The 25,668-nt window shown below is 45.2% G+C and overlaps 1 long non-coding RNA gene and 2 pseudogenes across 2 annotated transcripts in view; 2 read left to right on the top strand and 1 right to left on the bottom strand.

Moving 5' to 3' along the window:
- Positions 1 to 5,902: 5,902 nt before the first annotated feature.
- Positions 5,903 to 6,021, bottom strand: LOC134951633 (5S ribosomal RNA; annotated as a pseudogene).
- A 3,062-nt stretch (positions 6,022 to 9,083) lies between these two features.
- On the top strand, positions 9,084 to 9,202 carry LOC134951621 (5S ribosomal RNA; annotated as a pseudogene).
- Positions 9,203 to 23,334: 14,132 nt separating this feature from the next.
- The window catches only part of LOC134949032 (uncharacterized), a 52,068-nt gene continuing 49,734 nt past the window's right edge, over positions 23,335 to 25,668 (top strand). For both annotated transcript variants that reach the window (XR_010183085.1, XR_010183086.1), the window contains exon 1: positions 23,335 to 23,581. This is a non-coding gene — a long non-coding RNA (uncharacterized LOC134949032). The remainder of the gene's footprint in view (positions 23,582 to 25,668) is intronic.

Below are 25,668 nucleotides of genomic sequence, written 5' to 3'. Positions count from 1 at the left end.
CTTCCGGCTGGTGGAACGCAGCCGGCGCATGACTTCCGGGTAATGGAACGCACGCCGCTCGGACGAGCGGCGGCGTTAAGCTCCCCTTCACAGGTTCTATTATGTATGATCTGGCGGTACTAACACACCAATAAAGGTGATTGCAGAAGAGTCCTTGGAGTGCCTGGCTGTCTTTGTATTGCTATATGGATATTCCTGCATGAGGCACCAGGACCAGTTGTCATTACAGCGAGGAGTGCCGGCTGAATTGGAGTAGTATATATATATATATATATATATATATATATAGACGCCTCTTTCAAACAGCAGCGGCACTCGTGGGATTCGTAATCAAGAAAAACGTGTATTTTACCTCAAAATCATAGCCGATACTAAATGACAATAAACGGTCCTGCCTCTACTTCAATCATCGCAGTTGTCTAACTAGTTTTAAGAGATAATTTTTACAATTTTTTAGTTTATTGTCATTTAGTATCTATTTTTCCATAAGGTGGAGGGTCTCTGTTGCTATAGAGATACACTGGTTCTCTAACACTGTGGGTGTTTCCGGAGTATGGGGAGAATGGAATGAGCACCATTTGGTTGACGGGGCCGGCCAGCGTTGCGGTTGCCAAGACGACTGGGCGGCGCATGGCGGGTGATGTTATAGGAGAAGGACCAGCAACAGAACGGAAGTCCGTGGCGCTGATCCGAGCGGGACGCACTGGCGGGCTTCTTCACAGCATAAAGGTAATCACTTGTGTACTGTTTGTGTGTTACTCACCTTGACAAAGGGGCGTGCGAGCCCCGAAACGTCGGCTATGATTTTGATGTGAAATACACGTTTTTCTTGATTACGAATCCCACGAGTGCCGCTGCTGTTTGAAAGAGGCGTCTATACTAAGTTTTCCAGAGGGCACCGGGGTATGGCTGTCATTTGAGGAGTAGAGTGCCGGTCCATCCAACAAGTATATATATATATATATATATATAGGTCAGTAAGACTCACCAAACTATGCAGCGGCTGTGCGGTCACATACATTGCGGTCGAATCTCCGATGGATGCGACTGCAATGTGATTGACAGTTGCGGGCGTTCGCGGGGCGGTGATGCAGCATTGTAGGGGGTGGGGGCGAGCCAAGACTGTTTTTAGGCTGGCTGCGTGACATCATATGCAGCCGCCCAATTTAAAAAATGGCAGCCGACTGCCTGACCACAGCTGGCCTGCGCTGCCAGGGTTTGACCTTGTGAGGAAATGAGAGGTCTGTGACAATTAATATAGCTATGCCTCATTTCCCGTGTCAAATATGTACTTTTTATACCCATATCCGTATACATTCAATTTGTCTGTTAATTTTCCTTAACATGTACATTGCTGCTCACCTAATATTGTTTAATCAACCTTAATATTGTTAATATATGCAATTGTGTTATGTTATCTGTTACCCTTTAGATAATGTATTTATGTTAGACCTATAGTTTCCTATTGTTTTCATACACCACAGTGGACACTCAGAGGATGAGTCATATAAGGTGCCATTGTCCCTTTTTATTTACACCCTACAGTGAGCTGACCAGACAGGAGGGCTTGCTGGCTGATGTAATCACCTTGATTAGAATATGTATTATATTCCAATGCTTCAAGATCCTGCAATATGAAGCTTTTGGGGTTATAAATAGAGCTACCCAGAGAGCTGGAGGGAGATTATTTGACCCTAGGCTAAGAAGTAATGTTTTGTCAGGGATCTGCTGTGGAACCCATTATATTGGATTTATCTGGGACTTTGTATTGCTAGAAGAGACTCTCTGCTCCCAGACTAAGAAATAATGTTCTGTCAGGAGTTTGTAGTGGGAGTTGTCATGTGGAATTGGATTACAGAGGTGTGCTGAGCTGTTTATAACCCATTCTGTTTAATAAACCAGTGTTGGTTTTTCATCTACCACCATGACTGAGTGATTTGGAACCCGGTATCTGCACAGACCTTAATTCCAATGCATCCGCAATCTAACTGTAGATGCATCGGGAGGCGGCCTCACACATGCTGGGCAACCTTCTCCTGTGCTGGTTACCCCCAGCATGTGAGGAGAGGTACGCAGATCTGGCTGCCAATGCAGCGATCTGCGTCTATCTCTGAATAAGGTCCTAAGTCACTTTATTTCCATTTCAGTTTTTTACTGTATTGTGTTTTCTGCTCTATATATAATGTGCAGGGGCACTACAACCTTTTTGGTTGGGGGGAGGGGGGTCAAGATATAATTTAATTTTGGCGCGCCTTTGTCGCTGAATGTCGCTCCAGCTGAACTTACCCACCACACCACCTACCTGATGACAAAGATCTCTATCTATCTATCTATCTATCTATCTATCTATCTATCTATCTATCTATCTATCTATCTATCTCTCTCTGTCTCTCTATCTATCTATCTATCTATCTAGATATTTCTATATATACATATGCACATATTTATGGAAAAATCAGCATAGCGGACACCGTGGGAATGCAGAGAATAGTGTATTAGAAGAAGAATATAACATTAAGGGGCCCATTTACTGTTTATTGAGGTTTAGACATGATAAATAGAATTTCTTATTGCTGTCATTTGGCATATCCAGGGTCAGGTGCTCTGATAGGATCCCATCCCAACTATGTGTAAGCAGAAGTGATTGCATCAGGGATCACTTTACTTTACTCTCCCAGTAAATTGTGTGCTATATAGGCTTCAGTGGCTAATACCATCACTATTGTGATGGGAAACAGGGAAAGTGCAGTACATATATTTGATATCTGCTGCAGAATCCCGGTAATACTTTCAGGGGATACTTACATTTTCAGGGTATCCTGATTTTCTGGGCGATTTCCAACAAACTTTGTATAATAAATATGCCCCAAAACATAACTTTAACATGTGAGTGACTTTATGTAGAAGACGAATAGGTAAGATCTACTTATAGCTCACACCCTGGCTGAGGCTGTGCATGGAAGGTGATGAGACTTTACATGGTACATTTGCAGCTGAACCCAGTTGGAAATTGGTTGAGGTCAGGGGATGCCATGAGGGAAGGGTTAGGAGGACAAAGCGGAGCTGCAGGTGAAGAGGTGAGGAACATATGAAGTGGGAGATAAGAAGGATGCAGGGCTGGTACTAGAGGAGTAGCCAGCCCACAGTAACTAACCACAAACCATAGGGGCTGAAGCTTGGTGCAGGGGGAGAAGGGCACTGGAGGCGGGCGGAAAAAGGCTGAGGGGAGGGAGAAGGCGGAGAAGCTGGAAAGAGAATTGTCTCCATCCTTACACAGGCCAAATTATCTGTACTGTAGATGGTGGCTGTACTGCACCCAGTATTTTTAGGAGGGGGGGGGGGGGGGGGGCAAGCTGCCCCCTTAACCCACATGTTCCAGAACTTATGATGTGATTGTGTATTTTGTTTTGGAAAAGTCTGTAAAAATGTCTGCTGAGAGGAAAACTCCTAAGGTTAAGCCTGGAGGAGGTAATGCATGCTTGATGTACTGCTTGCAAGGAGATTCCGCGTCAGGTGGCGGAAACATTGTCTGGTCTGGTGGAGGAGCCAGCGTTGGTTGGGTCTTTTGCCCTGTTCATACAGATGTAGCCACACTCATCTATGCCGCTATGCATATGCACGGGCATACGCATAGCGGCATAGTGCAAACGTGCCTGGCTGCGACTGGTCGCAGCTGGCGTTCGCTCCATTGGTTTCAGTGGGTGCGCGTGCATACGCAAGCACCTGCACACAGACGCAGGCACACTTGGCACGCCTAAACACTGTCAAACATCGCTGGGTGTGGCTCCCCTATTTGAATAATGGACTGCTCTGCCATGACAAGGAAGTCCAGCCTCATGGTTCAGGAGATTATGTGATGAGTCAGTGGTATTTGCCATATATATATATATATATATATATATATATCCTTGTGTAGTGCCCGGCACTCCTGGTCCTTGCTCACATTCGCCTGGGTGCCCTCCGTAGGAATATAATATCAGCAAACAAAGAAAAAGGCGTCACTCCAGGACTTTTTAAAGTGCAATGTTGCATTGTATTGAAACAAATCACAGGTCCAACGTTTCGGGGCCCGTAGCCCCTTTGTCAAGGTGTGAATAATTGTAAGGTGAAAAACCTCTTACCTTTAAAGCTGGTGATCACCACGTGAGGGGAGATGCTTCGACCGCGCTGTCTGACGCTCCGGGGGCCGGGGGTTTCCGGCGCTGAGTGAGTGACGTTCCGCTAACAGCGCCTGCCTGCTCCGGCGCCCCGTTGCCATGACATCACGTCTGGACTACGGCTCAGTCGCCGTGGCAACCTGGCCGCTATCCATTGCGCATGCGCGCCGGGGTCTGCAAGAGAGAGTGCAAACTAAAAGTAAATCGTATACAAGTTTAGATTATTACATGGTGCGCAACCTATACAGTGCCTTTATATGACAACAACTAGGTCCTCCATAACCTACAGCTGATAACATTAACCAAGCTGGTTACCAGTATTTATTTGCAAATATTTGGATTAATCAAGGACCCCTCCATTACCACCGTATCTGACCCAAGGGATGTCATACCTATACCGACCATGGGGAGATTATCCAGCGTGAGGTGGTGTTACCTATGGACTCAATCCAATACTAAACCCATCACCACTAATAGAGATGTATGGAATTAGAGGGTACCCTCCACCTCCTAACACTACACATTAACATTAAATGTAGCATAGTCCTTTAAGGGCCACTTCTTCTGTGGGTTCACAACTCTTGGCTCACTTCCTGCTCAATGTATTCCACAAGATCTGCTCATTCAGTCCATCGACTTGCATGCTGTGCATCCCAGGCATTTATAGCACCCTAGTGCTTTAGTGAGGAAGTTCATCGGTATATCTACTCCATAACCGGTGATGTCTGAATGCACTATACTATCTTTGATGTTCCTTCCCCTAGTGAAGCAACACATAGGTCTTTTTGATTTAAAGCATCTAAGTTTATCATCGCTTGCCACTATAGGCCATAACGCTTTGGTGGCTCTTTGGACTACCGGACTTGAGGTGCTGAACTTGCTCGTCCATGGTATCACGTCTTTAGAGTTTTTCTTAGTTTTAGTCAGCAAGGTACTCCTCTCTAGGGACAGCACTTCTCGTTTCTGGTCCTGTAGCATTATTCGGTCATATCCACGTTCTGCAAACCTGTCCACTACCTTGTTCAATTCAGCTTCCAATGTGTCATAATTACTATGGATTCTCGCTGATCTCATTAATTGTGACCTGGCCAGACTGAGCAAGGTCGGGATAATTCCACCAGGCACACAGATGTGTGTGATGGACGTCTGCAGCCTTTATACTAGTATACCCCACAGTGAGGGACTACTAGCGACCAAAGAATTCCTAGGAGAAGAGGAGATGAGTGATGTGGACATGGATCTGTTTATGCATCTCCTATACCTGACACTACACAGAAATTACTTCCTATTTGATGGGAAATATTTGATGTAGGACAATAAGGAGAAAAGAAGACTCTTTTGTGGGCGCACTCTTAACTTTAAATGAATATAGGAATTAGTCAGAATAGATTAAAAATTCAAATTTTAATAATTCAACAGAATTAATATGATCAGTGGTTCATAAAGAAAATAATGGTCAAAAAGATAATAATATATTCAAATAGCACAGAGTGCTGATACAAGATGGAAACTGAATTCCGGCTGATGGAAGAGATTCTGAATGTTTGTAAACAAATAGTTTACATTTTAGACGGTACGTTCTACTGATAAACAAAACACTGTTTTATGTTCCCTGTCAGGGTATAATTAATACAAATAGTACAGTCTGGATACTGGTTATACTTATAGGTAGTATAAGGGTGGAAAGTAAGATGGCAGTGTGAATCTTCTGTCAGTAGTAGACACTGTGTATGCTAAACTAATAAGCTCTACTAAACTGAGTATTCCTCAATGGTCACCCACTTGAGTACTGACCCAGCCCAACACTGATTAGCTTCCGAGATCAGACGGCTTCGGGCGTTTCCAGTGTGGTATGATAGTAGAGAGAATGAACAATAATTGGAAGCTCTGGAATCACTGATGAGAGTTCACGAATTTACATAGTTATTCAGGACAGATATCAGAGATAGAGGAAACCAGATGGATCTGCTGCCAATGTTAGACAGGGACGTGGCCCTGAATCAATGGTGAGAGTCCACAAAATAAAGAAAAGAAAGAAATAAGTAAACAATGCTTGTAATTTTGGCAATAATGGAATGAATTGTAACATCAATTCTATAATTGGCTGGATTCCTATAATGTAGTAATCAGAAACTGCCTAGGTATAGGATGTCTGAGATAAAGAGACAAAAGACAAATGGAAAAAGATAACAATGTAACCAGCAGACTATATAAAAGTATCCAACTGCAGGATGTTAATAATAAAGGAAACAGAAACAGATTACAAGGAGACTGTAGCCAAATTACAGTGGTGTATCCTGACTAGAACAGGTCTATTAGGGTTTTGATTAAATCACTGCCAATATCATAATGCATGTACAATGAATAATACATTGTGATATAAAATCAATTAGTGTTACTGATATTAATGTAGCTGGCAATGCTGGAAAAAACAGCTTATTGCCTGGAAAACCGCGAATGTAACCTAATTCAAACGAGAAAATAATAAATTGTTCACACAAGCAGGTGAAATCAAATGTACAGCCAGTGCGGGCCATCAACTGCTGATATGCACCATATAATCAAATAAATATGTGAAGGTGAAAAAAGAGCTGATATTACCCGCGCTGGGTATAAGGGTGGAATAACCCCTTATATAGTCCTGTAGACCGTCTCGTTTATACGGGTGCCGCTGGCTTGGTAGAGCCCCTGGTGTCTCGAGTCGTGAGAGAGGGGAAGGCGCCGCCGGCCTGGTGGTGACCCTGGCGGGTGCGGGAAGCCGTCCGCTGCTTCAATCGGTTCCGAGACGGGGAAGTCAGAAGAGGCGCAAAGCGCAGGCAGGTACTGGAGAACGTCCGTTACTCCGGTCAGCCAGGAGAAGGAAGGGTGATGTCGGAAGACGCGTTTCACCCGTCCACCGGGCTTGATCACTTCCTGTTGAGGTCTGGATCCCAGCGATGTTTTTAAGAGCAGATTAATCTGGATCTTCCAATCAAACGGACGAGTGTGTGTCCTTTGATTAGCTGCTGGGATCATATGACTTGAATCCTCCGGATGAATTGCAGATTGCACTGAATCAATCGTTGATTAACAGGAGAAGCCATAATTCATGTGAAAAATAAAAGGAAAAAAGAAGGGTTTTTTTTTTTAAAACACAACCAAAATAATAATCTTATTTAATAACTAGAATTTGTAAGTTATAGATCATAACCAAAGAAATGCATTTAGATGTTGGTGATTGCAGGTGATTTATTTGACACTGCAAGTATATTAACAAAAATAAAATAGCGTAATGAGAAAAATGTGAAGGACGCTGCTTGCTGAATTAATGAGCCTTTGGACAGATGATTGCGGGCAGTGTCTATTACCTATTATCTGCCTGGATTATTGATTTTGGTAGATTGTCTGCAGTCCTAATTCCGAACAGACATTGCTCACTAATAGAACTAATTAACGTTAATAAGGTGTCTCAGTTTCAGCTGATGACAGCTAGATTACTGAGCCTCAATGAGACAGTCTGTAGCTGTAAATTAGGCTACTTATTAGTTATTTTATTTTTGTTAATATACTTGCAGTGTCAAATAAATCACCTGCAATCACCAACATCTAAATGCATTTCTTTGGTTATGATCTATAACTTACAAATTCTAGTTATTAAATAAGATTATTATTTTGGTTGTGTTTTAAAAACCCCCCCTTCTTTTTTCCTTTTATTTTTCACATGAATTATGGCTTCTCCTGTTAATCAACGATTGATTCAGTGCAATCTGCAATTCATTCGGAGGATTCAAGTCATATGTTCCCAGCAGCTAATCAAAGGACACACACTCGTCCGTTTGTTTGGAAGATCCAGATTAATCTGCTCTTAAAAACACCGCTGGGATCCAGACCTCAACAGGAAGTGATCAAGCCCGGTGGACGGGTGAAACGCGTCTTCCGACATCACCCTTCCTTCTCCTGGCTGACCGGAGTAACGGACGTTCTCCAGTACCTGCCTGCGCTTTGCGCCTCTTCTGACTTCCCCGTCTCGGAACCGATTGAAGCAGCGGACGGCTTCCCGCACCCGCCAGGGTCACCACCAGGCCGGCGGCGCCTTCCCCTCTCTCACGACTCGAGACACCAGGGGCTCTACCAAGCCAGCGGCACCCGTATAAACGAGACGGTCTACAGGACTATATAAGGGGTTATTCCACCCTTATACCCAGCGCGGGTAATATCAGCTCTTTTTTCACCTTCACATATTTATTTGATTATATGGTGCATATCAGCAGTTGATGGCCCGCACTGGCTGTACATTTGATTTCACCTGCTTGTGTGAACAATTTATTATTTTCTCGTTTGAATTAGGTTACATTCGCGGTTTTCCAGGCAATAAGCTGTTTTTTCCAGCATTGCCAGCTACATTAATATCAGTAACACTAATTGATTTTATATCACAATGTATTATTCATTGTACATGCATTATGATATTGGCAGTGATTTAATCAAAACCCTAATAGACCTGTTCTAGTCAGGATACACCACTGTAATTTGGCTACAGTCTCCTTGTAATCTGTTTCTGTTTCCTTTATTATTAACATCCTGCAGTTGGATACTTTTATATAGTCTGCTGGTTACATTGTTATCTTTTTCCATTTGTCTTTTGTCTCTTTATCTCAGACATCCTATACCTAGGCAGTTTCTGATTACTACATTATAGGAATCCAGCCAATTATAGAATTGATGTTACAATTCATTCCATTATTGCCAAAATTACAAGCATTGTTTACTTATTTCTTTCTTTTCTTTATTTTGTGGACTCTCACCATTGATTCAGGGCCACGTCCCTGTCTAACATTGGCAGCAGATCCATCTGGTTTCCTCTATCTCTGATATCTGTCCTGAATAACTATGTAAATTCGTGAACTCTCATCAGTGATTCCAGAGCTTCCAATTATTGTTCATTCTCTCTACTATCATACCACACTGGAAACGCCCGAAGCCGTCTGATCTCGGAAGCTAATCAGTGTTGGGCTGGGTCAGTACTCAAGTGGGTGACCATTGAGGAATACTCAGTTTAGTAGAGCTTATTGGTTTAGCATACACAGTGTCTACTACTGACAGAAGATTCACACTGCCATGTTACTTTCCACCCTTATACTACCTATAAGTATAACCAGTATCCAGACTGTATTATTTGTATTAATTATACCCTGACAGGGAAAATAAAACAGTGTTTTGTTTATCAGTAGAACGTACCATCTAAAATGTAAACTATTTGTTTACAAACATTCAGAATCTCTTCCGTCAGCCGGAATTCAGTTTCCATCTTGTATCAGCACTCTGTGCTATTTGAATATATTATTATCTTTTTGACCATTATTTTCTTTATGAACCACTGATCATCTTAATTCTGTTAAATTATTAAAATATGAATTTTTAATCTATTCTGACTAATTCCTATATTCATTTAAAGTTAAGAGTGCGCCCACAAAAGAGTCTTCTTTTCTCCTTATTGTCCTATGTTCTCATACTGACTCAGGGTGCACCACCAAGCAATATCAGAATTAGAAAACATTGTTTTCTTGCAATCATTTGATTTTGGTTTTAGAATATCACTCACTTATATTTACTATATCCTGTGCAGTATTCCCTCCCTTTCTTGTTAACTAAATGGATGTGCAATGGGCAGCAGCGTCGCACCGGCGTACGCGAACGTATTTATGTTCAAGGAAGAAAAAAGAATATTCTTTGACGATAACAATATAGCCCAGCACATTTTGCTATACTGCCGTTACATAGACGACGTGTTTATGTTATGGACAGGGGGAGCGGAACAGTTCAGGAGAGTGATGGAGGACATCAATACAAGTGCAACCTGCATCAAGTTCACATACCAGAATGACTCGGAAACTATGAACTACCTCGATGTCACAGTGAGAATTACGGACAACCACATTTCCACCACCCTCTTTTCCAAACCTACAGATAAAAACACACTATTGAGGGCTTATAGCCACCACCCGAAGCCCTTAATTAGGGGTCTACCAAGGTCACAATTAATGAGAACAGCGAGAATCCATAGTAATTATGACACATTGGAAGCTGAATTGAACAAGGTAGTGGAAGGTTTGCAGAACGTGTATATGACCGAATAATGCTACAGGACCAGAAACGAGAAGTGCTGTCCCTAGAGAGGAGTACCTTGCTGATTAAAACTAAGAAAACCTCTAAAGACGTGATACCATGGACGAGCAAGTTCAGCACCTCAAGTCCGGTAGTCCAAAGAGCCACCAAAGCGTTATGGCCTATAGTGGCAAGCGATGATATACTTAGATGCTTTAAAACAAAAAGACCTATGTGTTGCTTCACTAGGGGAAGGAACATCAAAGATAGTATAGTGCATTCAGACATCACCGGTTATGGAGTAGATATACCGATGAACTTCCTCACTAAAGCACCAGGGTGCTATAAATGCCTGGGATGCACAGCATGCAAGTCGATGATGATAGGTAATACATTTAAGCACCCCAAAAGAGAACAAACCTTTAGCATCCGACATATCCTGACCTGCACTACTACTCATGTAGTTTACCTCATCCTATGCCCATGTGGGCTAGGATATGTAGGTAAAACTATTAGAAATATGAGACAAAGAATGGCGCTCCATCGCTCTGCCATATCAGCAGCCATTAAAAGTGGGAAATCAGAACAACCACTGGCTCAACACTTTGCGGACAAACATCACCCATTAAGCTCTATGAGACATATGGCTATTGACCATGTCCCCCATAGCCTGAGAGGAGGAGACAGAGATGGAAAGCTGTTAAAAATGGAGGCCAGGTGGATATTCAAATTGGAGACTATCCAGCCTAATGGACTGAATGAGCAGATCTTGTGGAATACATTGAGCAGGAAGTGAGCCAAGAGTTGTGAACCCACAGAAGAAGTGGCCCTTAAAGGACTATGCTACATTTAATGTTAATGTGTAGTGTTAGGAGGTGGAGGGTACCCTCTAATTCCATACATCTCTATTAGTGGTGATGGGTTTAGTATTGGATTGAGTCCATAGGTAATACCACCTCACGCTGGATAATCTCCCCACGGTCGGTATAGGTATGACATCCCTGGGGTCAGATACGGTGGTAATGGAGGGGTCCTTGATTAATCCAAATATTTGCAAATAAATACTGGTAACCAGCTTGGTTAATGTTATCAGCTGTAGGTTATGGAGGACCTAGTTGTTGTCATATAAAGGCACTGTATAGGTTGCGCACCATGTAATAATCTAAACTTGTATACGATTTACTTTTAGTTTGTACTCTCTCTTGCAGACCCCAGCGCGCAGCGCAATGGATAGCGGCCAGGTTGCCACGGCGACTGAGCCGTAGTCCAGACGTAATGTCATGGCAACGGGGCGCCGGAGCAGGCAGGCGCTGTTAGCGGGACGTCACTCACTCAGCGCCGGAAACCCCCGGCCCCCGGAGCGTCAGACAGCGCGGCCGAAGCATCTCCCCTCACGTGGTGATAACCAGCTTTAAAGGTAAGAGGTTTTTCACCTTACACTTATTCACACCTTGACAAAGGGCTACGGGCCCCGAAACGTTGGACCTGTGATTTGTTTTAATACAATGCAACATTGCACTTTAAAAAGTCCTGGAGTGACGCCTTTTTCTTTGTTTGCTGATAGACATATATATATATATATATAGAGAGAGAAATAGAGACCTAGGCGCTACAGTACAAACGTGCGGTGGAAACCGTAAGAAGGAAAACACTCGTTTAGCTCTTTTAAGAGTAGCAGCTCGTAATACAAGATTAGTGTATGGTAAACACATAGAAAACAATAGGTAGTGGAGAATACAAGCGCTAATGAGTGTGATGAAAATTATAACGGAAATGCTCAGGTAGGTTGAAAGGTTATTAATATGGCCTTGGAAACTTATCTGGTAAATCAAAACTTCAAGCCGGTGTTCATCATTTTAGGAATAACATGTAAAAGAAGAAACAGCAAACATAGTGTGTATCGTTCACAAGTTAAAATAGAGCTTTTCGCTGTATAGGGCGCAAGTTTTAGGGAACTAGGCTATTCCCATATATATATACAGAGAGAGAGAGATTTCAGATTTAAGTACTTAACAAACCTATTTCCAGTCAGGAGAGGATAGTGTCTCAGTTATCAGAGGTGAACCTGTCACTAGAACTAAACATTTCCAACCTCTCAGAGAGCAGTAGGAGAAAAGGAGAGATAGGTATGTTGACTTGCATTAAAGGTAAGCTTGATAGTTGGCAACTGCTTATCTGCTGTGTAAAGGGTACCGACAGTTCTCCCAGTGACCTTAAGTGTTATGCAAAAATATTTTTCTCTAACGTCCTAGTGGATGCTGGGGACTCCGTAAGGACCATGGGGATAGACGGGCTCCGCAGGAGACAGGGCACTTTAAGAAAGAAATTGGATACTGGTGTGCTCTGGCTCCTCCCTCTATGTCCCTCCTCCAGACCTCAGTTTGAATCTGTGCCCGGACGAGCTGGGTGCTACTTAGTGAGCTCTCCTGAGCTTGCTAAAAAGAAAGTATTTTGTTAGGTTTTTTTATTTTCAGAGAGATCTGCTGGCAACAGACTCTCTGCTACGTGGGACTGAGGGGAGAGAAGCAGCCCTACTCACTGAAGATAGGTCCTGCTTCTTAGGCTACTGGACACCATTAGCTCCAGAGGGATCGTACACAGGATCGCACCCTTGGTCGTCCGATCCCGGAGCCGCGCCGCCGTCCCCCTCGCAGAGCCGGAAGACAGAAGCCGGTGACAGAAGCAAGAAAACTTCGAAATCGGCGGCAGAAGACTCCAGTCTTCATATGAGGTAGCGCACAGCACTGCAGCTGTGCGCCATTGCTCCCACACTAAACCCACATACTCCGGTCACTGTAGGGTGCAGGGCACAGGGGGGGCGCCCTGGGCAGCAATTAGAGACCTCTTTGGCAAAAGTTGGCATAATATACAGTTGGGCACTGTATATATGTATGAGCCCCCGCCAAAATTGTACATGAAAGCGGGACAGAAGCCCGCCATCGAGGGGGCGGGGCTTCTTCCTCAGCACTCACCAGCGCCATGTTTTTTCTCCACAGCACCGCTGAGAGGAAGCTCCCCAGTCTCTCCCCTGCAGTTACACGGTAGAAGAGGGTAAAAAGAGAGGGGGGGCACATAATTAGGTTCAAAAATCAATATAAACAGCAGCTACTGGGTTAACATTAAGTTACTGTGTTATTCCTGGGTTAATAGCGCTGGGGTGTGTGCTGGCATACTCTCTCTCTGTCTCTCCAAAGGGCCTTATGGGGGAATTGTCTTCAGATGAGCATTCCCTGAGTGTGTGGTGTGTCGGTACGTGTGTGTCGACATGTCTGAGGTAAAAGGCTCCCCTAAGGAGGAGATGGAGCAAATACGTGTGTGAGAGGGTGTCTCCGTCGACAATGCCGACACCTGTTTGGATATGTGTAATTAAGTGCTAAGGTGAATTTATTGCACAAGAAATTAGAGAACAGACAGGAAATCTATCCATGTCTGTCCCTATGTCACAGAGACCTTTAGAGTTTCTCAATGCTCACTATCCAAAATAATAGACACTGATATCGACACAGAGTTTGACTCCAGTGTCGACTACGATAATGCAAAGTTACAGCCAAAATGGCAGAAAAGTATTCAATATATGATTATTGTAATAAAAGATGATTTGCATATCACTGATGACTCATCTGTCCCTGACACAAGGGTACACATGTTTAAGGGGAAGAAAGCTGAGGTAAATTTCCCTCCTCTCATGATGAAAAAGAGCGGGAATCTCCAGACAAGAGACTGCAGTTTCCCACAAAGAATTCTCAGGCAGTATCCTTTCCCCACTAGGGCCAGGATATGATGGGAATCTTCCCCTAGGGTGTCACGTTTGCCCAAAAAGTAACAGCTATTCTCAGGGATCCTGCAGATAGCGTGCACATTCTGGTACACTACTCAGACCGGCGATTGTGTCGGCATGGGTTTATAGTGCTGTGGCAGCGTGGACAGGTACCTTATCAGCAGAGATTGAGACCCTAGTATGCATATAGATATATATATGTATATATAGAGATATATATATATTAAAGATGCTGTCTTAAGAGATATGTATATATAAAACATGCCCAAAGAGACATGAGTATACTGGGTCCTAGAGTCAAAGCTATGTCGATCTCTGCTCGACGTGTCCTGTAGAATATGCAATGGACAGATGATGCCGACTTAAGAGGCATATGGAAGGCTGAGGATTGTGTGGAGAAGGGTTCTCGGACCTGGTCTCCACAGCTATAGCTGGTAATTCTGATAGTTTGCCTTATTATTCCTGCACAGCCTAGGAAAGCACGACATTATCAAATGCAGCCTTTCGAATAAAGAAACAAGAAAGTCCGAGGTGCGTCCTTTCTTGCCAGAGGCGGGGGCAGAGGAAAGAAGCTGCACAACACAGCTAGTTCCTAGGAACAGAAGTCCTCCCCGGCCTCTACAAAAATCCACCGCATGTCGCTGGGGCTCCACAGGCGGAGCTAGGCCCGGTGGGGGCACGCCTTCGTAAGTTCAGCCACAAGTGGGTTCACTCCCTGTTAGATCCCTGGGCAATAGATATTGTGTCTCAGGGATACAAGCTGGACTTTGAGAAGATGCCCTCTCACCGACGGCCCTGCCGGCTTCCCCCCACGAGAGGGAAACAGTGTTAACTGCAATTCACAAATTGTATCTTCAACAGGTGGTCAAGGTTCCCCTCCTTCAACAAGGAGGCGGTTATTATTCGACCATGTTGTAGTCCCGAAACCAGATGGTTCGGACAGACCCATATTGAATTTAAAATCCCTGAACATATACCTGAAAAGGTTCAAATTCAAGATGGAATCGCTAAGAGCGGTCATTGCAAGCCTGAAAGGGGGAGATTTTATGGTGACTCGGGACATAAAGGATGCATACCTTCATGTCCCCATTTATCCACCTCATCAGGCATACCTCAGAATTGCGGTACGGGATTGTCATTACCAATTTCAGACGTTGCCCTTTGGTCTCTCCATGGCCTTGAGAATATTCACCAAGGTAATGGCGGAAATGATGGTGCTCCTGCGGAAGCAAGGTGTCACTATTATCATGTACTTGGACGATCTCCTCATAAAAGCGAGATCAAGAGAGCAGTTGCTGAACAGTGTATCACTTTCTCTGGAAGTGTAACGGCAACACGGCTGGATTCTATATATTCCAAAGTCGCAGTTGGTTCCTACAGCTCATCTGCCTCTCCTAGGCATGATCATAGACACAGACCAGAAAAGGGTTTATCTCCCGATAGAGAGAGCTCAGGAGCTCGTGACACTGGTCAGGAATCTATTAAAACCAAAACATGTGTCAGTGCATCACTGCACTCGAGTCCTGGGAAGGGAGGCCATTCCCTTCGGCAGGTTCCATGCGAGGACCTTCCAATGGGACTTACTGGACAAGTGGTCCGGATCACATCTTCAGATGCATCGGTTAATCACCCTATCCCCCAGGGCCAGGGTGTCTCTCCTGTGGTGGCTGCAGAGTGCTCACCTTCTAGAGGGCCGCAGATTCGGCATTCAGGACTGGGTCCTGGTGACCACGGATGCAAGCCTCCGAGGGTGGGGGGCAGTCACACAGGGAAGAAATTTCCAAGGTCTGTGGTCAAGTCAGGAGACTTGCCTTCACATCAATATCCTGGAACTAAGGGCATATACAACGCCCTAAGTCAAGCGGAGACCCTGCTTCGCGACCAATCGGTGCTGATTCAGTCAGACAACATCACCGCAGTGGCTCATGTAAACCGCCAAGGCGGCACAAGGAGCAGGGTGGCGATGGCGAAAGCCACCAGAAATCTTCGCTGGGCGGAGAATCACGTAAGAGCACTGTCAGCAGTGTTCATTCCGGGAGTGGACAACTGGGAAGCAGACTTCCTCAGCAGGCACGACCTCCACCCGGGAGAGTGGTGACTTCATCAAGAAGTCTTCACGCAGATTGCAAGGTGGTGGGAACTGCCACAGGTGGACATGATGGCATCCCGCCTCAACAAAAAGCTACAGAGATATTGCGCCAGGTCAAGAGACCCTCAGGCGATAGCTGTAGACGCACTAGTGACACCGTGGGTGTTCCAGTCGGTCTATGTATTTCCTCCTCTTCCTCTCATACCAAAGGTGCTGAGAATCATAAGAAAAAGAGGAGTGAGAACAATACTCATTGTTCCGGATTGGCCAAGAAGGACTTGGTATCCAGAGTTGCTCACAGAGGACCCATGGCCTCTGCCTCTAAGACAGGACTTGTTGCAACAGGGGCCCTGTCTGTTCCAAGACTTACCGCGGCTGCGTTTGACGGCATGGCGGTTGAATGCCGGATCCTAGCAGAAAAAGGCATTCCGGTTGAGGTAATTCCTACGCTGATAAAGGCTAGGAAGGACGTGACGGCTAAACATTATCACCGTATATGGCGAAAATATGTTGCTTGGTGTGAGGCCAGGAATGCCCCTACGGAGGAATTCCAGCTGGGCCGTTTCCTTCACTTCCTACAGTCGGGAGTGACTTTGGGCCTAAAGTTGGGTTCCATTAAGGTCCAGATTTCGGCCCTATCCATTTTCTTTCAAAAAGAACTGGCTTCTCTTCCTGAAGTCCAGACGTTTGTGTAGGGAGTGCTGCATATTCAACCCCCTTTTGTGCCTCCAGTGGCACTTTGGGATCTTAACGTGGTGTTGAGTTTCCTGAAGTCACACTGGTTTGAGCCACTAAAAACCGTGGAGTTAAAATTTCTCACGTGGAAAGTGGTCATGCTATTAGCCTTGGCTTCAGCTAGGCGTGTGTCAAAATCAGCGGCTTTGTCACATAAAAGCCCCTATCTGGTTTTCCATATGGACAGAGCGGAATTACGGACCCGTCCGCAATTTCTGCCAAAAGTGGTGTCATCTTTTCATATGAACCAACCTATCGTGTTGCCTGTGGCTACTCGTGACTTGGAGGATTCCAAGTTACTAGATGTGGTCAGGGCTTTGAAGGTTTATGTAGCCAGAACGGCTAGAGTTAGGAAAACTGAGTCACTGTTTATCCTGTATGCACCCAACAAGCTGGGTGCTCCTGCTTCAAAGCAAACTATTGCTCGTTGGATCTGTAACACGATTCAGCAGGCTCATTCTGCGGCAGGATTGCCGCAACCAAAATCAGTAAAAGCCCATTCCACAAGGAAGGTGGGCTCTTCTTGGGCGACTGCCCGAGGGGTCTCGGCATTACAGCTTTGCCGAGCAGCTACTTGGTCGGGTTCAAACACTTTTGCAAAGTTCTACAAGTTTGATACCCTGGCTGAGGAGGACCTTGTGTTTGCTCATTCGGTGCTGCAGAGTCATCCACACTCTCCCGCCCGTTTGGGAGCTTTGGTATAATCCCCATGGTCCTAACGGAGTCCCCAGCATCCACTAGGACGTTAGAGAAAATAAGATTTTACTTATCGGTAAATCTATTTCTCGTAGTCCGTAGTGGATGCTGGGCGCCCGTCCCAAGTGCGGACTTTTTTCTGCAATGCTTGTATATAGTTATTGCTTACATAAGGGTTATGTTATACAGGTTGAGTATCCCTTATCCAAAATGCTTGGGACCAGAGGTATTTTGGATATGGGATTTTTCCGTATTTTGGAATAATTGCATACCATAATGAGATATCATGGTGATGGGACCTAAATCTAAGCACAGAATACATTTATGTATCATATATACCTTATACACACAGCCTGAAGGTAATTTTAGCCAATATTTTTTATAACTTTGTGCATTTAACAAAGTGTGTGTACATTCACACAATTCATTTATGTTTCATATACACCTTATACACACAGCCTGAAGGTCATTTAATACAATATTTGTAATAACTTTGTGTATTAAACAAAGTTTGTGTACATTGAGCCATCAGAAAACAAAGGTTTCACTATCTCACTCTCACTCAAAAAAGTCCGTATTTCGGAATATTCCGTATTTCGGAATATTTGGATATGGGATACTCAACCTGTAGTTGCATCGGGTTGATCTGATGCGCTATTGTTGTTCATACTGTTAAGTGGGTAAGTTTATCACAAGTTATACGGTGTGATTGGTGTGGCTGGTATGAGTCTTGCCCTGGATTCCAAAATCCTTTCCTTGTACTGTCAGCTCTTCCGGGCACAGTTTCTCTAACTGAGGTCTGGAGGAGGGACATAGAGGGAGGAGCCAGAGCACACCAGTATCCAATTTCTTTCTTAAAGTGCCCTGTCTCCTGCGGAGCCCGTCTATCCCCATGGTCCTTACGGAGTCCCCAGCATCCACTACGGACTACGAGAAATAGATTTACCGGTAAGTAAAATCTTATTATCTTTTTACTGCAAAGGAGGAGCTGTTAGCGCTGGGAGGCGCGTGTCCCGGCCGTTGCTGAGACACTGCGCCTCCTGCTGACCCCCGCCCGGCGCCTTGCATTGCACGGACGTCGGGCGCAAAACCTTCTGGTCCCCACCCGGCACCTAGCAACAAGTAGACTCCGAGCGTTGAGAGCTGCCGAATCCCTAGCAACTGGGACGCCGTAGGCAGACGGCGTTCCCCGTTGCTTAGGGTGTAGGGTACGTGCAGCAGGGCAGCTGCATAGCATTTTAGTAATTGGACTACAGGGTTCTGATTGGTGCAAGTACCATTTATATTCCCTTCCTGGAATCTCCCAAATCGTTGGTGATAGTTCCTGCTCTTGTGAGAACCTGTCAACTCGTGTGAGAATCTGTCAGCCTGTGAAATACCCATGATTCTGAGACCCTGCGTGAATTTTTTCCTGATCTGATCCAGCTAGCCTTGAATTCAGGTTTTGGTGTGGAGTTTCCACACAGGCACTGTCTTGCCTACATTTCTTTATTGTATCCACCTTGTGCATTGTTGCATTTTCAAATCATTTGTATTTACAGTCTCGTTGTTCATAACACCATGTGCATTGTTACATGTACATAGTGATTGTGTTAATATTATATTCCAACATGTGCATTGCTGCACTCACGTGCACCACTTATTAATTCTTCGGTCTGTGTCTTAGCATAGTAGTAAGGTTGTGTTTGGTGACCGTCTCACCGTACTGCATTTATCCCTACCCAGCCTCCGATAGTCACCTTGTCCATACGTAAGACCTGGGGGCATCTGAGGACTGGGTGGACCTAATTCACCCTGGAAAGGCGGCTGCTATAGGAGAAGCCTAGCTTTGCAGAAGGCTAGAAGACTGCTGGGCAGTGGGTAATTGCGTGAGCATCACAAGGCACCGCCTATAAACCTGCGAAACTGAGTGTAATCATAACAGGAGCCCTATGAGAGAGAGAAGCTAAGCAAGGAGACCTAGGGCCCTTTAAAATATGTTACATATATAACATACAGTGGGTGGAGCTTAAACTGTCGTCCCAGCATTTACGGCACTGAGCAGAGCAACATCAGAGGTGAGACGGGGCATAGAAGGAGGCAGATTATTCTCGTCAGCGCCAGCCTTTTGACAGCATCAATCCGGGGATGACCCGCCTGGAGTCTAATTGCTGATTTTCTGTGATAATTAACCAGTTAATTTTAGGTATATCCCATTGTCTAGAAAATAAGACATAGAGACTACAGATTCTCGTACAATAAAATCTGTTTATTGTTTTGTTGTGTTCTCAACAATATTGGTGGCACTGTGGCAGAGCGGCAATCAATGCTATTTGTAAACCCCCCCCCCCCCCCCCCCCTCCTTATGACTCATGATTATATATTACACATTTTTCTATTGCAAAGTAAAAAAGTATGAAAATAATTTACTTACATAATTATTTTTCCAGAATTAGTATGATATTTTACAAGGGGTGGGCAATTAGATTCTGAATGCACAAAGTATAATATTTACAAACAATGTGAGTATTATATTTTTTCAAAGTATTCGCCAGAGGAGTCTGTGCAAAGTTGTATGCGCTCAAACCACTTGGTGAAGCAGCTGGACCAGCCTGAAGCAGGTATGTCTTCTACATGCTTGATGAAGGTCTTCACTACAGCTTCCAGTGACTCAAATGAATCCCACGGATCTTGCGCTTGATTTTTGGGAAGATCAAGAAGTCACAGAGGGCCATGTCTGGACTGTACGGCGGATGACCAAGCTCCTGGATGCGTTCATGGGCCAAAATATGTGCTGAGCTGCTGCACAAGTGGTACGGTAACTACATGACTAGCCTTGGCAATAAAAACAGCCAATATCTGCTTGGCCACAATGTGGAACTTCTGTGATGGTGTATCTCCAATTGCTGTCTACCGAGCCCAGTTGTTTGGTCTCGGAGTTCAGAGCCTCCTTCTGCTCTTGAGTAAGCTAATGGGGCAACCAGCATGCAGAAATCTTGCTCATGCCAAGCTTTTCATGGAGTATTAAGTGGATGGATCCCAATGAGATGCCCATCTCCTTCTCTAACTGGGCCATGGTCACTCTGGCGTCCACCTCAGCTATTGCCCGCACAGCATCCTTGTTGACCTCAGTGATGGCGGACACAGATTGGCCACAGCACTCCTCGTCTCCACACACACAGTGGTTTGGGATGGTACTTCCACCCCAAAAGCAGCTTGCAGCCTGCAGTCACAGATCACTCATGTGGTCGTAGAAGATCATGGCACTCCAGTGTCCTCTGTATAACTCCATAACGCATTTGTGAAGGTGGGCATGCTGACTTCTGCTTACAGTGCATCCGGAAAGTATTCACAGCGCCTAATTTTTTCCACATTTTGTTATGTTACAGCCTTATTCCAAAATGGAATAAATTCATTTTTTCCCCTCAAAATTCTACACACAATACCCCATAATGACAACGTGAAAAAAGGTTGTTTTGAGATTTTTGCAAATTTATTAAAAATAAAAAACAAAGAAATCACATTATTATTATTACCACTTATTTATATAGTGCACACATATTCCGCAGCACTTTACAGAGAATATTTGGCCATTCACATCAGTCCCTGCCCCAGTGGAGCTTACAATCTATATTCCCTATCACATGTACACACAGACACATTCACACTAGGGTTAATTTTTGTTGTAAGCCTATTAACCTACCAGTATATTTTTGGATTGTGGGAGGAAACCGGAGTTCCGGAGGAAACCCACAACAAGTACGGGGAGAATATACAAACATCACACAGTTAGGGCCATGGTGGGAATCGAACCCATGACCTCAGTGCTGTGAAGCAGTAATGCTAACCATTACACCATCCGTACTGCCCAACATGTACATAAGTATTCACAGCCTTTGCTCAGTACTTTGTTGATGCACCTTTTGGCAGCAATTACAGCCTTTGTCTTTTTGAATATGATGCCACACGCTTGGCACACCTATCTTTGGGCAGTTTTACACATTCCTCTTTGCAGCACCGCTCAAGTTCCATCAGGTTGGATGAGAAGGGTCGGTGCACAGCCATTTTCAGATCTCTCCTGAGATGTTCAATCGAATCCAAGTCTGGGCTCTGGCTGGGCCACTCAGAGACATTCACAGAGTTGTCCTGAAGCCACTCCTTTGATATCTTGGCTGTGTGCTTAGTGTCGTTGTTTTGCTGAAAGATGAACCATCTCCCCAGTCTGAGGTCAAGAGCACTGTGGAGCAGGTTTTCATCCAGGATGTCTCTGTACATTGCTGCATTCATCTTTCCCTCTATCCTGACTAGTCTCCCAGTTCCTGCCGCTGAAACACATCCCCACAGCATGATGCTGCCACCACCATGCTTCACTGTAGGGATAGTATTGGCCTGGTGATGAGCGGTACCTGGTTTCCTCCAAACATGACGCCTGGCATTCACGCCAAAGAGTTCAATCTTTGTCTCATCAGACAAGAAAATGTTTTTTCTCATGGTCTGAGAGTCCTTCAGGTGCATTTTGGCAAACTCTAAGCGGGCTGCCATGTGCTTTTTACTAAGGTGTGGCTTCCGTCTGGCCACTCTACCATACAGGCCTGATTGGTGGATTGCTGCAGAGATGATTGTCCTTCTGGAAGGTTCTCCTCTCTCCACAGAGGAATGCTGTAGCTCTGACAAAGTGACCAACGGGTTCTTAGGTCACCTCCCTGACTTCCCCGATTGCTCAGTTTAGTCGGCCGGCCAGCTCTAGGAAGAATCCTGGTGGTTCCGAACTTCTTCCATTTACAGATGATGAAGGCCACTGTGCTCATTGGGACCTTCAAAGCAGCAGATATTTGTCTGTACCCTTCCCCAGATTTGTGCCTTGAGATAATCCTGTCTCGGGGGTCTACAGACAATTCCTTTGACTTCATGCTTGGTTTGTGCTCAGACATGCACTGTCAAGTGTGGGACCTTATATAGACAGGTGTGTGCCTTTCCAAATCATGTCCAATCAACTGAATTTATCATAGGTGGACTCCAATTAAGCTGTAGGAACATCTCAAGGATGTTTCGTGGAAACAGGATACACCTGAACTCAATTTTGAGCTTCATGGCAAAGGCTGTGAATTCTTATGTCCATTTTGGAATAAGGCTGTAACATAACAAAATGTGGAAAAAGGAAGCGCTGTGAATACTTTCCTGATGCACTGTATATACGGTTCTATGCCTTGACATTTCATAAGAACTTTAGTCAGAGATGACAGTCTGCTTGTGTCTACCAGAAACTTATTGCACACCCCTTGTATAGTTCTTCTTTTTCTATATCTGATTTTCTAGTGCTAGACAATTCCAAATATACGGTTAAGGATTAAGCATGATTTCTGAGTCCTCATATCTTCCATTACCAACTCCTATTTCCCCCCTGAAACTGTGGCTAAGTGCTGTATACGCATAGGAGCATAATTTTCAAACTTAAGAATTAGGCCTCTCTCCAAAATAAAAAAAATGTCCTTCTTTATCACATCCTAGGTAAAGAGCGTCACACCAGCAGCCGCGGAAATATATATCTCATAATGCCATGTTACTGTTTTGTTGTTAGGACATGCTCAAAGGATGGTACGGCATGCTAGGAAGTGCACTTTCATTGCGTAAGACATGAAATTCTTTATTTTATTGTTATTAGAATAAAAATGTTTACAAATTATTTCTTAAATTATAATGTATCTCATATCTGCCATCTGTAGGCAGGCTCGGACTGGCCTGCCGTGAACCGGTGGTTCCACCGGTGGGTCACTATCGTATTTAGCCACGCCCACTTCTGCCAGGGGCGGGGCTTACCAATCAGGAGGTTGCAGAAGAGCCGAGCGTCTGCTGTGCCGCACCACACCACGCAGTCAGGAGGATCCCGCCGCGGTCCGGAAGGGAAGGCACACATGACCTGGAGGCTGGAGCTGGCGAGTGCGTGCAGTCGTCAGTGGGCAGCGGGCGGGTCGCGGCTCCCGGCTCCCAATCAGCAGCAGACATCACATTTCCCTCCCGGGCGGCCGATGCAGTCTACTGAGTCTGAGTGGCTGACTGCAGCAGGTACACGCACCGTACGTACAGCATGTGAGGGGGTGACGCGCACCACCCCCTGCCCCCGCCAGCACACATTATAACTGCGCACCCCTCTCCCCCTCCAGCGTACATGTCCACCGCACCTCCTCCCACACATGGTCACTGCGCACCGCTCTTCCCTGCCGGCACACATGTCCACCGCGCACCCTCTCCACCCCTGCCGGCACACATGATCACTGCACAATTCCCCCCCCCCCCCCCCCACCTGCCGGCAGGTGTGTGTGTGTGTGTGTGTGTGTGTGTGTGTGTGTGTGTGTGTGTGTGTGTGTGTGGACCCCTGTATAGTGCCAGTGTGTGTGTGTGTGGACCCCTGTATAGTGCCAGTGTGTATGTGTATGGACCCCTGTATAGTGTCAGTGTGTATGGACCCCTGTATAGTGTGTGTGTATGTATGGACCCCTGTATAGTGTGTGTGTATGTATGGACCCCTGTATAGTGTCAGTGTGTGTGTATGTATGGACCCCTGTATAGTGTCAGTGTGTGTGTATGTATGGACCCCTGTATAGTGTCAGTGTGTGTGTATGTATGGACCCCTGTATAGTGTCAGTGTGTGTGTATGTATGGACCCCTGTATAGTGTCAGTGTGTGTGTATGTATAGACCCCTGTATAGTGTGTGTGTGTGTGTGTGTGTGTGTGTGTGTGTGTGTGTGTGTGTGTATGTATGGACCCCTGCATAGTATATGTGTGTGTATAGACTCCTGTATAATTTCAGTATGTGTGTGTGGACCCCTGTATAGTGTGTGTGTGTGTGTGTGTGTGTGTGTGTGTGTGTGTGTGTGTGTGTGTGTATGGAACCCTGTACAGTGTCATTGTGTGTGTGTGTGTGTGTGTGTGTGTGTGTGTCCCTGTATAGTGTCAGTGTGTATGGACCCCTGTATAGTGTGTGTGTGTGTGTGTGTGTGTGTACCCCTGTATAATGTGTGTGTGTGTGTGTGTGTGTGTGTGTGTGTGTGTGTAAGGACCCCTATATAGTGTCAGTGTGTGTAAGGACCCCTGTATAGAGAGTGTGTGTGTGTGTGTGTGTGTGTATGGACTCCTGTATAATGTGTGTGTGTGTGTGTGTGTGTGTGTGTGTGTGGACCCTTGTATAGTGTGTGTGTGTGTATGGAACCCTGTACAGTGTCTGTGTGTGTGTGTGTGTGTGTGTGTGTGGACCCCTGTATAGTGTCAGTGTGTGTGTGTGTGTGTGTGTGTGTGTGGACCCCTGTATAGTGTCAGTGTGTGTGTATGGACCCCTGTATAGTGTCAGTGTGTGTGTATGTATGGACCCCTGTATAGTGTCAGTGTGTGTGTGTGTATGTATGGACCCCTGTATAGTGTCAGTGTGTGTGTATGTATAGACCCCTGTATAGTGTGTGTGTGTGTGTGTGTGTGTGTGTGTGTATGTATGGACCCCTGCATAGTATATGTGTGTGTATAGACTCCTGTATAATTTCAGTATGTGTGTGTGGACCCCTGTATAGTGTGTGTGTGTGTGTGTGTGTGTGTGTGTATGGAACCCTGTACAGTGTCATTGTGTGTGTGTGTGTCCCTGTATAGTGTCAGTGTGTATGGACCCCTGTATAGTGTGTGTGTGTGTGTGTGTGTGTGTGTACCCCTGTATAGTGTGTGTGTGTAAGGACCCCTATATAGTGTCAGTGTGTGTAAGGACCCCTGTATAGAGAGTGTGTGTGTGCGTGTGTGTATGGACTCCTGTATAATGTCAGTGTGTGTGTGTGTGTGTGTGTGTGGACCCTTGTATAGTGTGTGTGTGTGTGTGTGTGTGTGTGTGTATGGAACCCTGTACAGTGTCAGTGTGTGTGTGTGTGTGTGGACCCCTGTATAGTGTGTGTGTGTGTGTGTGTGTGTGTGTGTGTGTGTGTGTGGACCCCTGTATAGTGTCAGTGTGTGTGTGTATGGACCCCTGTATAGTGTCAGTGTGGGTGTATGTATGGACCCCTGTACAGTGTGTGTGTGTGTGTGTGTGTGTGTGTGTGTGTGTGTGTGTGTGGACCTCTGTATAGTGTCAGTGTGTATGGACCTCAATATAGTGTCAGTGTGTGTGTGTGTATGG

The sequence above is a fragment of the Pseudophryne corroboree genome, chromosome 8, assembly GCF_028390025.1.
Source record: "Pseudophryne corroboree isolate aPseCor3 chromosome 8, aPseCor3.hap2, whole genome shotgun sequence".
Taxonomy (NCBI): Eukaryota; Metazoa; Chordata; class Amphibia; order Anura; family Myobatrachidae; genus Pseudophryne; species Pseudophryne corroboree.
Note: the sequence above shows the minus strand (reverse complement) of the source record. Positions and strands in the feature narration are given on the sequence as shown.